General features: G+C 46.0%; 1 protein-coding gene across 4 annotated transcripts in view; it reads left to right on the top strand.

Annotated features, from left to right (window-relative positions):
* The first annotated feature begins 9,436 nt into the window (after positions 1-9,436).
* The window catches only part of PXYLP1 (2-phosphoxylose phosphatase 1), a 63,869-nt gene continuing 56,706 nt past the window's right edge, over positions 9,437-16,599 (top strand). For 2 of the 4 annotated variants that reach the window (XM_058433633.1, XM_058433636.1), the window contains exon 1: positions 9,437-9,563. The gene's annotated coding sequence lies outside the window, so the exon portion shown is untranslated. Of the gene's footprint in view, positions 9,564-9,889; positions 9,977-10,421; positions 10,495-16,599 lie in introns of those variants that run through there. The other 2 variants (XM_032144221.2, XM_058433634.1) reach the window with 2 other exon arrangements.

Raw genomic sequence — 16,599 nt, 5'->3', positions numbered from 1 at the left:
GCCCTGAAGCGCCCAGGACATGGCTCTGCCCCATCTGCCCCTGCCAGAACCATGGAGGGAAGAAAGGCCAGGCTGACTTCTGCTCACCCAGTGGAGCTTCACCTCTGGGAAACCTTCCCTCTTCTCCAGGCCAGGTTAGGCCCCCCTGCTCAACCCCTATCACTGACTCAATATTGTAGTCTGTTGCTCATTTGATCATATGTCTTCTTAAACAGGCTTTGGGGGCTGTCAGGCAGATACCCATCAAGATACTCAGCACAGTGCTGAGCATGCCTTAAACACTCAATAAATGAATGAATGGAGATTGGAGACCTCTTGAAAACACTCTTCATTCTTTGTCCATCCTGCCACACTGCCATTATGCTGGCCTCTCAGTCTTCCAAAAGGACTTAGGTTGCTCCTGCCTTTGTTTCCCCAGGATAATGGGAGATCACCCCAGTTGTCCCAGGCCTACCTCCTACGCTGCCCCAGCCTATGGCTCAATTCAACCTCTCTGTTTTAGGCTATTTGGAAACCCACGTAGGATCCAAGCTAGTGGGGATGGGGTGTTGGAGCCAGGTATGATGGGAGGGAGAAAGGGTCAGAGGACGAGGGAGTTAGGACTCCTTAGCTCTTTGCTCCCTGTGAGGCGTGTGAACATATGTTGGTACTCTGGGAATTGAAGGAGCAGCTAGCTCTAGTATTAGCCAGCTAGACCTAACATTGCTTTAGTTTCTTGGGTGGAAGGGATCTTTTAGGCCCCCATTAAAGGCAGATGAACAGGTCTCTGACATCCAGGATTACGTAGAGCTGGGAATTGTTGGTGCTCCCACCAGCCACAGTGGGGAAACCTTGTAATGCGTGGGAACTTAAATAAAGTACTCAAAAGGGTATTATCCTAGTAATGGGGAAAAACCATGTATAGACTAAAGGCTGGTCTGATCCCACATAACAAAACATAAACGTAAATATTCAAACAGAGCAGACTGTTTCTAAGTAACTTATGTTTATGTGTCCTAGAACAAAGTTCAAAAATATTTGTTAGAAAACAAGAATATTCAGTACCCACAAAAATATAATTTACATTGTTTGGCGTTGAATCAGAAATTACCAGGCATGTAAAGAAGCAAGGAACTACATCCCATGAGAAGGGAAAAAAATCAAAATCAACCCAGAAATTATACATTAAATAAATAGGCACATTAAAAAACTCACGACTCTACTATATATGATCAATAAAGTAGAGGAAAATATGAGCATGTTAAATAGAGACATGAAAAATACTTTTTAAGTTTTTTTCTTTTTATTCTTTACAGAAGGTCTTGCCCCATTGTCAGGCCGGCATACATGGCTCTCTGCAGCCTTGACCTCCCAAGCTCAAATGATCCTCCCATTTCAGCTTCCCAAGTGGCTAAGACTAGGTGTACGCATCAACACATCTGGCTAACTTATTAATTTTTTTGTAGAGACAGAGTCTCCCTATGTTGCACAGGCTGGTCTAGAACTCCTGGGCTCAAGTGATACTCCTACCGTGGCCTTTCAAAGCACTGGGATTACAGGTGTGTGTGCCACCACACCCAGCGAAAAAGACTTTTTAAGTAAAGCTTCAATCAAGTGTCTAGATATAAAAAATAAAATATCAGAGACAAAAAATGCACTGGATGAGACTAACAACAGATTAGACATGGCAGAAAATAAAAGATTGGTGAACTTGAAGATGTGGAAATAGAAACTAAAACAAAACACAGAAAAAAAAAGATGGCAAAAATGAAGAGTGTCAGTGAGCTGTGCTACAATTTCAAGCAGTCTAGTATGTGTGGAATTGGAGTCCTCAAAAGACAGTAGTGGGCAGAAAAAATATTTCAAACAACAATGGCAGAAATTGTTATAAATTTGGTGAAAACTTCATATATAAAGAAAATTAGACCAATGTGAATCATAATCTAATTGCTTAAAACCAGTGATAAAGAGAAAAGTATAAAAAGCAAGCAGGGGGAGGAGGGCACAGGCATTACATAAAGAGAAAGAAATATAAGAATGACAATGGACTTCTTGTCAGAAACAATGCAAATAGGAAGACAGTGGAAGAACATCTTTAAAGTACAGTCATGTGCTCCATAACAGATGCTGCAATGACGGATCGCATAGACGGCAGTGGTCCCATAAGACTATAATAGAGCTGAAAAAGCCCTATTAGCTAGTGATGTTGTAGTCATTGTAACGTCATAGCACAATTGCTTAATTTTTTAAATAAAAATTCTATAAAACCTTCCCATAAAGAAACTCCAGGTCAAGATGGCTTAGTGGTGATGCCTATCAAACATTTAAGGAAGAAATAATACTCATACACATAAAGTTTTCCAGAAACTGAAATAGGAATGAGCATTTCCTAAGTCATTCTATGAGGCCAGCATTACTCTGATATCTGCATCAACCATTATGAAAAAAGGAAAATTATAGATCAATGTCACTCATGACCATAGACATAAACATTCTTCAAACATTTTTAGCAAATCAAATACAGCAATGTATTAAAAGGGTAATGTATCATGACCAAGTGGAGTCTAGCCCCAGAAATCCAAGGCTGGCTTAACGTTAAAAAATAATCAGTACAATTTACCATATTAGCAGATAAAAAAAGAAAACCATATGCTTGTCTCAACTAAAAACTGTATGATCCATCTCTTTATATGGACGAAGAGCAACTGAGAAGATCCAACATCTATTACTGATTAAAAAAAAAAAAAACCTCTCAGTAAATTAGTCATAGTAGGAAACTTCAACACGATAAAAGCAATTTATGAAAAGCCCACAGTTAACATCATACATAATGGTGGATGGCTCAAAGACCCTCTAAGATCAGGAACAAGGCAAGGATGTCCAATCTTACCACCCCTGTTTATACCATTATACTAGGTTTTGGTCAGTGCAAAGTAACAAGAAAAAGAAAAGACATCCAGATTGAAAAGGAGGACATAAAACTGTCTTTATTCACACATGACATAATCATCTCTGCAGGCAATCTTAAGGGACCTAAAAAAGCTGCTAGAACTAATAGATTAGTTTAGCAGAATACAAGGTCAATATACAAAACTCAATTTTATTTATATCTACTACCAATGAACAATTAAAAATAGAAACTTAACAATATCATTTATAACAGCATCAAAAATTTTGAATCCTTAGGTGTAAATAAACAAGAAATGTATAAGACCTGTGCAATGAAAACTAAAACATTGCTAAGAAAAATTAAAGATGTGAACAAATATAAAAATATGGTGTACATGTGTCAGAAGATTCGATATTGTTAAGGTATCTAACCTTTCCAAAGTGATCTACAGATTCTATACAATCCCAGCCAAGTTTCTAACAAGGATTTTTTTTGTAGAAATTTACAAGCTGATTCTAAAACTTTTATGGAAATGGAAAAGACCTAGAGTGATCAAAACAATTCTGAAAACAATAAAATTAGAAGACTTATGCTCTTGCCATGAGGATTTATTATAAAGCTACTGTAATCAAGACAGTTTGGTATTATCACAAGATAGACATTTAGATCAGTAGACCAGAATAGAGAGTTCAGAAATAAACCCACAGATACAAATCAATTAATTTCCTACAAAGGTGTCCAGGCAAGTAACTGGGGAAAGGATAATGTTTACACCTGCTGCTAGAATAGTTGGAATCATATGTGAAAACTTGACCCTTACCTCATACCCTATATAAAAATTAACTTGAAATAGAACATAGACTTAAATGTTAGAGCCAAAACTGTAAAACTTCTGGAGGAAGTTAGAAGAAAATCATAGTTGTATTGGGTTTGGCAAAGATTTCCGAAAGAGAACACAAAAATCAAGAACTGTAAAAAAAAAAAAAAAATCAATAAGTGGCACTTTATCAACATTTAAAACTTTGTTCTTCAAAACACATTGTAATGAAAATGAAAAAGGCAAACCATAGGCTGGAAGAAAATATTTGCAAATGTAAATCTGACAGATTTGTGTCTAGAATATATACAGAACACTCACAACTCAATAATATGGCAAACAATCCAATTAAATAGTCAAAAGATTTGAACAGATGCTTCACCAAGGAAGATACACAGATGGCAAATAAGCACATGAAAAGATACACAGCATCATGAAACAATGGTGAATTGCAAATTAAAGAAAAACAATATTGCTACCCACCCACCAGAATGGCTAAAATTAAAAATATTGACCATACCAAGTGTTGGCGAGGATATGGAGCAAAAGGAATTCTCAGCATCACTGATGAGAGTGTAAAATGATATAAGCAGTCTGGAAAACAGTTCAACAATTTCTTTAAAGGTTAAGTATATCCCTATCATGTGACCCAGCCATGCCATTCTTAGATAGTTACACAAAAGCAATGAAAGCATGTGTTCATAGGTACAAGTACTAATACTTGTACACAAATGTTCACAGAAGCTTTGTCATAACCCAATCTGGAAACAACCCAAATGTCCATCAATGGTGAATCAAAAACAAACTATGGGACATCCTTACCATGGAAAAATAGTCAGCAATGAAAAGGAACACATTATTGATACAAGCATCAGTGTGGCTGAATTTCAAAATAATTGTGCTAAGTAAGTGAAAAATATCCAGCAAAAAAGCATACATACTATATGATTTCATTAATACAAAATTTGAGAAGATGCAAACTACTCCATAGTGATAGAAAGCAGATTCATGGTTTGGACTATAGTGGTGATGGAGACGATCAAAGTGGGCAAATCAGAGGAATATTCATAGAGGGAATGATGAACAGGACTTGGAAAAAGACCAGATGTGGAGGATGAGGGAGAGAGAGGTGTTCCCCATGTTTCTAACTTTCAGATTAGGAGAGTTGGCACAGGTGCTATTCCCTACAATAGAAAACACCAGTTAAGTTTTGGACATCATGGAGTTTTTGGTGCTTTGAGAAGTTCAACGGAATCACTGAGTAAGCAATTGGATATTCTGGTCTGTCGCTCAACAAGGAGGCGTGGGCTGAAGGCAAAGGATCTCAGAACCCAAGGCAACTCAGCCAGTGTTCATGAACATAAGTTGCCTGGATCCACTGAGGGAAGTGGTGAGCCCAATTAGTTTTGGGATGCAATTTGTGAACAATCCAAACTTGTAAGATAAATTTGTTCTGCTCCTCTTTGGAGAATACTGAGATGTTTTATTTTCTTTTTATTCAGTGGCTTAAAAAACATATATATGGGGCAAAGAACCCAGTGCAGTTTAGTGAAAAGGGCCCTGAAATGTTCAGGAGGCCTGGATTTTAGTCCTGGGTCTCCCACTACCTAATTTTGTGACTGATTTTGGGCAAGTTGATTCTTCTCTGTCACTTGTTTACTCTGGGCATAGAATTCTACATTGGCAATGACTTATAGCACTTTAAGGCTGTTTTCTAGTTTCCAGTCTCTCTCCTTTGGGTCCTAACTGGAAGTCTAGGGTATAGCCTGGGCCCCATCTCTCATGGACCCTGAACTACAATTGCTATTTCTCAAGTGCCCATGAGACTGCAGAAAGCTCCGTCAGCTGCTCAACCTCCTCTCATCTCCTTTCTGATTAACATTCCATTATAAAACAAGAAGTATGGTCTTTTAGCCCATCTATCCATTCATCCAATTTTTATACAGTACCTACTACGTGCCTGGCATTGTTTTAGATGGAATAGAAAGCCAGAGTCCTTGTTGTCCTTTTATGGCTTCTAAATATGATTTATGTGTGTTCATCTAGTACTTGTTTCTTTTTTTCTTTAGAAGCCTCTTTCAGTTGGGCTTAGAGGTTAGAAGACAAAAATGAATATTTAGATCTATGATTCAGCAAATTACTGCAGTTCTTTGATTTTTTGGCTCAAAGTCAAGTTCAGAGCCATCTCTTATTTTTATTTAATGTGGTTATTTTGTGTTCTGTTCTTCCAGATTTGGCTTTCTAATTAAATTTCACCCAGATAGATGGGAAAATGAGTTTGCCTCCCTAGTTGCTCTCAGGAGGGGGAAGGCACTTGCATAATAGGCCTGCTAGGGGTGGGGAGAAGGGATTACAGCTGGTAGTAAGTAAAATGAATCATGCATACATAAATAATAGAGAACAGACCACCCTGGAGCTGGCCTGGATTGCATTTTTAAAAACTATACATGTGTTAGAGAGAGTGCAGCATTTCTGCAAGAAGCTAAGGGATGATCTTTAGCTTTTTGCAAGATATTTATCTCCCTGAGGCCCTGCAGTTGCCAGGTGTGGGGTAGAAGTGTGAATGAGACAATCTTCTCTCTTTACATCATAGTTTGATGTTCTCTACTATATTAATCAACATAAATCTATTATGTATAATGTTAGTTTTAATCTTTATTTTTGTGTGCTTTGTATTTTTCCAAGTTTCAATAATGAATAGGTACTTCTTTTGTTGTCGGAGAAACAAAACCCATGGTAAATGGAATTTTGAAACGAAATTTATTATCTGGATACTGTGAGGGGCACAGAAGAAAGGTTTAGTGTGGATGTATAAAATCTGTCGTAAGTCAAGATTGCAGGCAGCACAGGCCTTTGGAACTTAGAACATGGTGCAAATAACCACTCCACCTCCATCCCCTAGAGGACTCCCTGGTATTGTCATCTGTCATCTCAGTCTCTGTCCTAGACTCTTTGTCTTTCCCCATGGTAAAGTCCCTTTAAGTGTAGAGGCAGTAGCTCATTGTTTCTCTAAGTCTACAGTACGGGACAAAGGAGGCTGTGCAAATATTTGTACAATTTTTGCTCAAAGGCTTGAAAGTGAATTGAAGCTGGACACCTGCTCCCAGTTGCTTATAGTCTAGGAAGGGATCACTTGTGTAACATGGCAGCAAATGCTGCCTAGCGGAATATTCATTACTTGGGTGAGTCTGGGACTATTTTTATAAGATGGGTGGGCTCTGCTTTTAATGAATGTTGAGGGTTTCCTTGGAGGTCAAGATGTGAATTTGGAAAGGACAAAGGAGCAGGCTGGGAATAAGAGGGGAGACAAAAGTTATTGAGCACACGGCATGCACTTTTCATTTCTGCAGTTTACAGTCACCAAAGAGGATGGCTTGCTCATTTATCAGATGAATAATGGTGATGATAGTTGCTATTTTACAGGAACTAATGTGTCAGGTCCTATGCTAGAGGCTTATACTAGTCAAGACTCTCTTGGTTGCAAGTGACAGAGAAATCCAATTCTAATTTGCTTAGGGGAAAATGGGGTATTTACTGGAACACGTACTTGAAAAATCCAGTGGTATGTGGGATTCAGGCACAGCAGAAACCTGCCTATGACATCCATTCTCTTGTGAAGGTAAATAAAAAAGAAAGAAAGAAACTGGCCTATCTCACCACTCTGCTTTCCTCTGGCAGCTGCAGTCTCTGGCACAGTCTCCCCAGGTGCCGGCCAGATGGTCCCCAGCTGTGTCAGGCTGCCATCCTACCTTTTCAGCAACCACGGAGGAAAGAGATTTAGTGGGAGTAATGGTCTTGAGATGCTCCCTCATATCTATTTTCGCTGTAGGAAGCTTTTCTTTTTCCTTCCCTGTAGCCCCTTTCTCCATTAAGGCTCAGTGGGAACCACTCAGAACCCAGAGTCCACAGGGAGGGGGAGGAGATGCCTCCTCTAGAATGGAAGGTAGCATAGACATCCTCAGGGAATAGGGAAAGTGAGGTAAAGAAACAGGACGTGAGTCTAGGGAGTGTGTGTTGTCTGATTCCGTGAGAGCCTGAGGCCATCCCTATACCAAGTGTGGACCTAGGGAAGGGGGTGGTACAAAGACACAGATCTCAGATAGGTTAAGGAGGAGGCTGAAAGCAGAGAGGGCCTGTGTCCTATCTCCAGGCTGAGACTCTGCCCCCACAGTATGCCCTGCGCCGTCAAGCAAAGCGGCAGTGTGGCAAATTTTGCAGAGAAATGGCCAGAGATGGTGCCCTGAGTTACCTTTAGTCCCCTGGTGACAGAGAAGGGATCCAGGAGTGCCCACATGCTCCCTGCTGAGGGTGACAGTGTGTCCACGAGTGAACCCACCTGCCATGGAGTCACAGAGGCTGAGAGCACAGCATGGACATGTGGCCCAATCCTGCAAACAAAGCCAGGTCCAAGGCTAGTTGCAATGGCTGGCAGAGAAGCTGATTTTCTGCTAGAACTAGAGCTGTGAGGCTGTGAGCCTGGATCTGCCAGGCTCTTATGTGCGCATGAAAGCGTAGCTCATGTGGAAGAAAGCAAAGCTTAGACGGGGAGTCCCTGAGACCCTGGGACTAAAGCCAGGCCTGAAGCAGGCTCTTCTCGTACACAGCGAATCAACCCTTTTTGATTTAAGCTAGTGTGAATTCGGTTGTCTTTTACAGCAGAAAGCACCTTGACTAATCCGTGTAGAGAAGAGGGTGACAGTGTGAGCTAAGCAGTAGAGCCTGCAATCGGTGAGAGGACAATCAGAAGGGGCAGAGGAGACATTGTTGGGCAGGCTGGGGTGGGCTTCTGTGGGGGCCAGGTGGGAGAGTTGGGGTGATGCTAAAGGGGACAGTGAAAAGATTTCGTGCTCATGGATTGGAGAGGCTGTCAGTATTTAGGGCAGAAAAAAGGCCCGGGATAGCGCTGCAACGGGGGAATACCAGAGGGGGACAGGCAGCAAAGTCCGGTACTGACGAGCCATTAAGGCACCTGATGAAGAAGGCATGCCAGGTGGCTGACGGAATGGCAAGACTACGGGGATAAATGGAGTTGGGAGTTTGGAAGAGGTAAAATTTGGTGCCAGACGTGGTAACTTGAGGTGGAAAGTTCTAAGAAAAAAACCGGAGGGTAGGGGGAAATATGGCTAACATATCTGGGCCAAGTGTGTGGATTTGGGAGCCATGAATAAAGGAGAGAAAGCAAAGGTCAAGGGACGAGGTCCTCCCAAAGGCGCACCTCAAATGTATATAGTAGCAAATTCGAATCGGTATCTATTTTGCCTGAGGCTAGTTGTGCTAGGACACACAGGGTCGCTGTAGACCTCGAGCTGACAGCAAAGGCCTCTCTGACAATCGCTGTTGGTCGTTTCATCTCCCACAGAGAAATCTGGTGGGAATCTCCACCAGCTGGAACCTGACATTTGCAATAAATGACCCACAAATACTGATCAAACCAAATACAACCGTTCGCCTATCAGATGTCTAACGGAGCGTTACAGGCAGCCCTCAAGTGCTCTGAGGCTCTTCAGCAGCGGCTCCAAGGAAGCAGCGGGCCGGGAGCAGGTGGGAAGGGCGACTGCGCGGGGCCACGACCTCCCCGGGTCCCTGCAGGCCGTTGGAGACGGAGCAGCAGCGAGGACTAGAGCAACACAAGGCCGGATGTGTTCTGAGCCGGAAGAGGAGTGTGGGATAGGCCGAAAGGGGTGGGGGTGGGGGGTGGGGGGTGACAGTTTGGGTCTACGTGGCAGCAGGCGGACCCCAGACGCGCGCGCCCACCGGGCGATAGGATCAGCGGCGCCGGGGCAGGCACATGGCCCCAAAGCACCCACACTAGGGCCCGGGCCGGCCAGGGCTGTGTTCCTGGGCCTTGGCGCGCCTCCGCGCAGTCCCTGATCGCAGGTCAGGAGTTGTGAGGCACGCGGGAGCCCTGCGTGTCTGTGGTCGTGGTCCCTGCGCGCTCGGCGTGTCCGTGCCCGTGGCTTTGCACGCCGAGGGCTCTGCAGACTGACCAGTCTCTCGGGGCTGCGCTGGGCCTTCCAGAGGCAGCGTCCTCTCAGCAACCCCGCGCGGTCGCCCCCGCCCAGCTGCACCGCAACACCGCCTCCGGGGCGGAGCTCCAGGGCTCCTGGTGCTGGGCTGGCAGAACTGAGCCGGGGCGCGGCGGAGTCGGCAGGGGGCGCTGCCGGGCCCCGCGAGCTGCCCGGTGGCGGGTGCGCGCCGCCCTCGCCTCCCCTCGCCCCGGGAGGAGCTGGCGGCGAGCGCCGAGCCGGGCGCGCAGCGGCGGAGCTGGGGCCGGCCTGGGACCATGGGCGGTGAGTGCGGCGCGGGCCTGGGCCGGGGCGGTTGCCGTTGGGGCTGAGCCGCGCAGAGGCTCTAGGCGAGTGGGCGTCCAGGGTCCGAGGTTGGGAGACTGAGGAGGTCCCCCTAACTCGCCAGTGGGAGAGGGGCGGGAAGGCTGGGGGCGCTTCGAAGCGTCGGGTCCGTATCCCGCGACTAAGCCTCCTCCTTTATCCCCGCGCTCACACCAGAGCCTAGGACTTGCGCCCTCTTTCCTGCCACTCCCCCCATGCGCCCGGTGTCCCAGCCCCGGCGCCCGCCCAGTAGCCCCCCTCTCCCAGCGCTGGCGCCGTCTCACGTCCCCTGCGAACCCCCGGCTCTGTCTCCAAGCCCCCTGCAGCCCCGCATTCTCCCGCGGAGCTCGCCTCCACCTCGCCCCCGCCCCTCCAGCCCTCTCCCGCACGGCCCCCGCGCTCCCGCCACCGGATTCCAGCCGAGATTCAAGCTCCCGGGATCCCCCTTCCCGGGCGGTCCTGAGCCAGCTAGTCTCCAGGTAAGCAGGCGGCCGCAACTTCGTGGCCTTTCCCGGAGACGGGGCTGGCTCCTCTTGGCAGCCACCTGCAGCCTGACGCCTCCGGGCGTCCCGGGCCTGGCCGCGGGGCCGCCCGAGCGCAGGTTAACATTCCTGGATGCGCAGGTTAGGAACGTGTGGTGTAGACCCACGACGTTGCTTTTGCTGGTGAACTTGCATATGTCCTGATCTTTTAAATAAGCTGGGTTTGTCACACACACACACACACACACACACACACACACACACACACACAGAGAGAGAGAGAGAGAGAGAGAGAGAGAGAATGGATTTGCTTAGGGTAGGTTGCCTGCTTTGCAGCCGCAGCTGCCTTTTAAATTGTACCTGTGGATGGTAAAGGATTCGCGGTGCAGGACGTGGAGCCATATTTTCCCGCTTCGGCTGTGAGTTCAGCGATTGCGAGGGGGCTCTGTGGTGAGTGAGGTTATCACCGCCTGGCTAGCCAGTGTCTTTGTGGGAAGGCAAGGATCCTTTGTAAGCATTCAACAAGTAAAATCAGGAGAGATGTGGAATCAGATCGAGCTGTGAATGGGGAAGTGTAGGAGGGTGGATGGGGGATCGGAGAGTGCTCCACAAATGGGGCCGTTTGTTGATATTTCCAGAAGGCCCGTGGGTGTGGAGCTGGCAGTGCGGAGCCCACCCTTTCAAACGGGACGCGACTGCGGTCGGGCTTGGCAGTAACTTACCCTCCTCAGAGGTGTTGGTGCCCAATCGGGACATCTGTGAGAAGGGGATTTATAGCAGATGGATCAAAAGGCCCCGGGCGCAGTGGCTCACTCCTGTAATACCAGCACTTTGGGAGGCCGAGGCGGGCGGATCACCAGAGGTCGGGAGTTCGAGACTAGCCTGACCAACATAAAAACATAAAAACCCCATCTCTCCTAAAAATACAAAATTAGCCGGGTGTGGTGGCGCATACCTGCAATCCCAGCTACTCGGGAGGCTGAGACAGGAGAATCGCTTGAACCTGGGAGGCGGAGGTTGCAGTGAGCCGAGATTGTGCCATTGCACTCCAGCTTGGGCAAAAAGAGCAAAACTCCGTCAAAGAAAAAAAAAAAAACCCTGTGGTCGCCGGAGAGAGGTGGAGATGCACGGGACAGCCTGAAAGCCAGTGTATGAATCTGCCCCATCCCTTCTCCTGGCTTTCATTAATTCTTGGATTAAATTAGTTGCTTATCTCAAAGAAAGGATGTGTAGGGGGAACTTCTCTATTAGGGATTGGCTCCTGGCCAGCCCATCCTCACTGATACCTTGGGAGGCTGCGTTTGGGCACCAGGAACAGCGTGGGCCACCTGGCCTTTGGCGCACAGCACTCCGAGTGTTTGTGGAACTGCAGTATCTGTAACTTTTTTCTGTTGATCAGCTTGAATAGTAATTAGCTCAATATTACTTCACTATTGATTAGATAAGCAGCCCAAGGACACACTGGGGCTCAGTGGGGTCTCTCTGTCCAGAAATTCCCGTGGGCTTCTCCTTGGCCCTCCCTACACCGCTCTGTGATGAGTCGCTGTCAGATGCCCCACTGTGCAGGAGCATCTTCAGGGATGGGTGGAAGGAACCATCTCTGTGGCCCCAGGTCCCTGCCTGGTCCCCCCTGTCTACCACATAGGGGTACTCAGTGTTCGTGAGGGAAAAAAATGGATGCCCCAGTGAATTAGTCTGAGTTCACAACCAATGTTTTCTACACTTTGCTACACTGTTCAAAATGTTACCCTTAAATTCAACAGTTTGTTTTTTTTTAATGTGTCATATCACCAGAGACAAACTCTTTGTGTGTGTTTGGGGCAGGGAGTGCAGTCTACAGATCAGGCTCTGATGGTGGGTCGTTAACCTCAGTGGGGACTCCAAGATTTCCATGAAGAAAATCAGTTGTCTTCATTCAAGAATTGGGGTAGGTAGTGGTGGGCGCCCTTGGGAGCTACTAAGTTTGTCTGCTGAGGGTTGAGTCCACCATAGCTTAACCTATAGTGCCCAGAGCTGTAGCCCCAGTCCCCTTTAACATTTCCTATCCCTGCTCACTGATGGAGGAAGCTCCCAGGGAGACAGGGTACCACTTGCAGAGCCCCACTGGCCGCTTCAGATTGCACCATCCCCACTCCAGTGGGTGTTGCTTCCTGTGGCGGGCTGGGAGTGCCTCTTCTTGCACATTTCTGGCACTGTGGCTTGCAGCTCTATTGGTGGGAGGGAGGTTGGTGTTTTGGGCCAGTGCTTTTGTCTCTTGGAGGTGGCTATAACCCACTGGCAGATGGGGCAAGGTTCAGCTCTTGTGCCTCTGTCAAAGGCCACCCCCAGGCAGTACAGCCAAATGCTGAGGGGGTGGGAACACCTCATGTCCCCCTTTTTGGGGGGGAACTGGAAAGGGCTAAAATTGAGACTGCCACTTGACTGTGGGAGCCTGCACTGCCCCTGGCTGTCACAAACTTATCTTTCTTACCCAGATTGTCTCTGTCTTCAGGTCTGGCTCAGAATTCCTGCAGCTGGTGAAAATCTGTTTTCCAGAAGAGGTTTAATTAATGCCTGCAGTCTGTGAGTGAAAGAAAGGGAGGAGAGGGAGAAAGAGACATACTGCTATCTAGAGGTGGGTGGGAGAAAGGATGGGAGAATGTTCAAGGTCCTGAAAATTCATAAGGGGAGATTTCAGCCCCAGAACCTGTCCCTGGACAAGGTTCCTGGCTGGTGGATAAGGAAGTGTGCCCACATTCCAGTGTAGGGGTTACCAGTTAGGAGCAAAGTCACTGAGATGGGAAAAATGGCCCCATGGGAATCTGAAATCCATTTGCTGGGCCCATCATTCTGGTTTTGAGAAGGCCTTGAAAGCCAGCGGAGACTTGGGCTCAGCACGGCAGGAGAGCACTGAGCTGTTTGAAGTTTTTGAATGAGGTGTGTGCCCTTTTGGAAATAATGGCTTGAGCAAGATTGATCTGGGGTTTGGCCGGGGAAGCCACTTTACCATGGCTTAATTTACAGGCCCTGAGCTGTAGCCCCAGTCCCCTTTGACATCCCCCATTTTACAATGGAGGAAGCTCCCAGGGAGACAGGGTGCCACTTGGAGAGCCCCCCCGGACACTTCAGATTGCAGCCATTGTCACTTCATCTCACCTGAGGTGCTGAGGGGAGAGTCTAGGTAAGTGACAAAAGGAGCAGTGGCTTGGAAGGTCTGTGCACCTGTATTTAGGAGGTGAAGAAGAGGGAGCAGCTTTCTAGTAGGATGGTGGGCCTTTTGATAGAAGCGTCTCCCAGGGACTCTTTTTGAACCTGCTGCACAGCTTTGCAGGTAAACGAGGGCCCATTGGAGCCTCTCAACCTGGAGATGCTGCACGGCAGCCACGAGGAGGCACCCGTGAACCCAGAATGAATTTCAGGGTCCGCTCTGAGTCCAAAAGGCAGGAGGGCCCTGGCCAACTAACACCTAACTGAGCCACAGACTCTGGCCTGTTTATCCTCCACCCTCAAAACCAGCAGGCTTCTCTGACCCTTTTTGGACTTTGGCTGGGGAAGCCACTGGCTTTTGGAAAAAGTTCAGTCTGCAGTGATGGCAGGAACCATCTCAGGAGTGTGGAAGAAGTTAATGATTAAAAAGGCATGGAAGAAGAACTGGATGGCGGCTTGGGGAGTAGTTCCTGCAGTCAGGAGGCAGCCTTTACCTCATCCCCTTGGCCCACAGTCATCTGTGCATGAGCCTGCCCCTCCCTCCATCAGTGGAGCTGCCTCTGAGCTGCGTACTCTAGGGTGGAGGAGAGTTTGGGGGAACTCAGACATCTAGTAGTAGAGACTGTAGTAACTTTAAAATTCTCTGTATTTGCAGAATCATTTCCGCAATTTATACATTCATGTTTCAGTTTACAGGGCATCCTTTTGTCACCTGCTCACCACCCCTTATGCCCCTGGGTGTGACCAGCTTCCTTAGAAAGAGCTGTAATCAATAGCATATTGATTAAAAAGCATATTAAGATGAAAATTATTGCACCTGGTTTTGATACCCCCACTCTCTCCCCTTTCCTCCTCCACTTCTGTTTGTGGTTACAGCCATCATTTACATTAAAATTACAAATCATTTTGAATACTATTTGTCCCACCCCTCAATTATTCAGAGACATGTGTCTTTCCAACCAACAAAACCGCAGCTTGCTTTCCTAGGCTTACCTCATTCTTGGATCCAACACCATCCTTCAGGCCTTCAGAGATACAGCAGTATCATTTTGAGCTTTTAACTGTAAAATAAGATGAAGCTCTTACTTGCTAAGTTTGTTCTCTGCAGACATAGGAGAATCTAGTTAGAATTAAACATTTACTGTCTTGTTAAGGCTTTATGCTTCTAAAATGAAAGTGGCAGTTGGATTACCGTAAAGTTAGTAAAGTTGTAGAACAAATTTTTGGAAGCTTAGAAATAATAATGGAGGGACTTACAGAAATAAACTATTAAGCTTAAATATTAAAACATGCAGAGATATAACTATGAACTACTTTGAAAGTATAGAAAGTTTGGCAAGTATAGATTAATAAGTATATAATTTTTTATGCAAGTTATATTATTAGGATCATGCATTATGTTTATACAGTACCTTACTATATAAAAAAGCAACTTTGTCTATGATTTTATTTGATTCAATAAGCCTGCGATCTGCTTAGAGATGGGGAGATGGGACCTTGGGATGGTTAAAAGGCTTCCTCTAGAATTCAGATCTCATAAGCAGAGAAATACTATTTCTAGTATTTCTACTAGAAATACTAGATGTATTTCTAGTAGATTTAGATGTACTAAATGTATTTAGATGTACTAAATACTAAACCTAGATGTTCTTGCCCACGTTGTTTGATAACCGAATGTGGTTACATAGTTTTTTGAAAATTGTAGATGGTCCTATTCTTGGGGATAAAAGTAGGCATTGGTTTTCTCTAAAACTTTCTGCAAGTCAAACAAACAAACAAAAACTGTGTATGTAGTACCTAGAAACCTGAAAGGACTTCTCAAGTTTTGTGGATGTCAGAGGTTCTCTGTTGATGACTTCCTAATACTAGAGTACCTGAGTTGGTTGTGTATTCAGCACAGTGCAGTGATTGAGTGTGTACATTCAGAGGCCAAACTGACTTTAAACCCTGGATCTACCATTACTAGCAATGTACCCTTGAGCAAGTTACTTTTCTGTGCCAGTTTCCTTATTTGTAAAATTTGGGTGGTGATAATAATACCTACTTCATGGTACTGTTGTGAAACTGAAATGTAATAATACATGATGAGGGCTTAGAAAAGCACCTACCACATGGTACGTGCTTTAAAAATGTTAGCTGCTATTCCTATTCATTTGTTTCTTAAAATTACCTTTTAGGCGCCAACCAACTGCACTGAGATGATGGATACAGGATGATGGTCTCTGTCCTCATGGAACAGAGGACATTATACTTCAGTTTGTGGTGAAGGACATGAATGGCAGTGCAGATCGATTTCCAGGCACTCGCTCACTTATAGCCATGAGAGGCTGTGAAGGGGCTGACCATGGGGTGGTGACCTTGCCAGCTCTTTGAAACAGCACTCATTTTGACTCATCTGTGTCTGACACATGCTGGTTGTTTTAACTGTCACTCTTGGCCACAGGTTGTTAGTGGGAAGTGTGATAAGAGATCCTAGATTTGTTTAGTCACCTGGTTTTGTCAATACTATTTTTGGTCCTGGTTGACAGAGTGCTGCCCTGGCTACTATTTTGGACTGGACTGGCTCTTCAGCAGCCCCAGAAACCTTTGGTACTATCAGAGACCCAGTTCTCTGAGCAAGAAATGGCACAGCTGCTCCTGAGAGCAGGTAGGGGACTAGCCAGAGGCAGGAAGCCAGAACACCATATTTCCTGTGTCTGCCATAGCTAGAAACTTCTTGACCCAAAGAAACTATGTTGACGGGCATGGGTTTCCTAACTGGTGCTGGAAAGAGAGGACCTTCCTCCTCAGACCTCGCTTTGCTTGCTCTGTGCATCCTACAGAGAGGCTCCAGCATGGCAGCCTGCCCGACTAGCACCTGCCATCACGGAGCTGGCACAGCCTCCAGCAATGGGCTGTCGACCAGAAAATCCTTCT

This window comes from Hylobates moloch, unplaced genomic scaffold (assembly GCF_009828535.3).
Source record: "Hylobates moloch isolate HMO894 unplaced genomic scaffold, HMol_V3 SCAFFOLD_22, whole genome shotgun sequence".
Lineage (NCBI taxonomy): Eukaryota > Metazoa > Chordata > Mammalia > Primates > Hylobatidae > Hylobates > Hylobates moloch.
The sequence above is the reverse complement of the archived record's forward strand: the minus strand, read 5'-3'. Positions and strand labels throughout refer to the sequence as shown.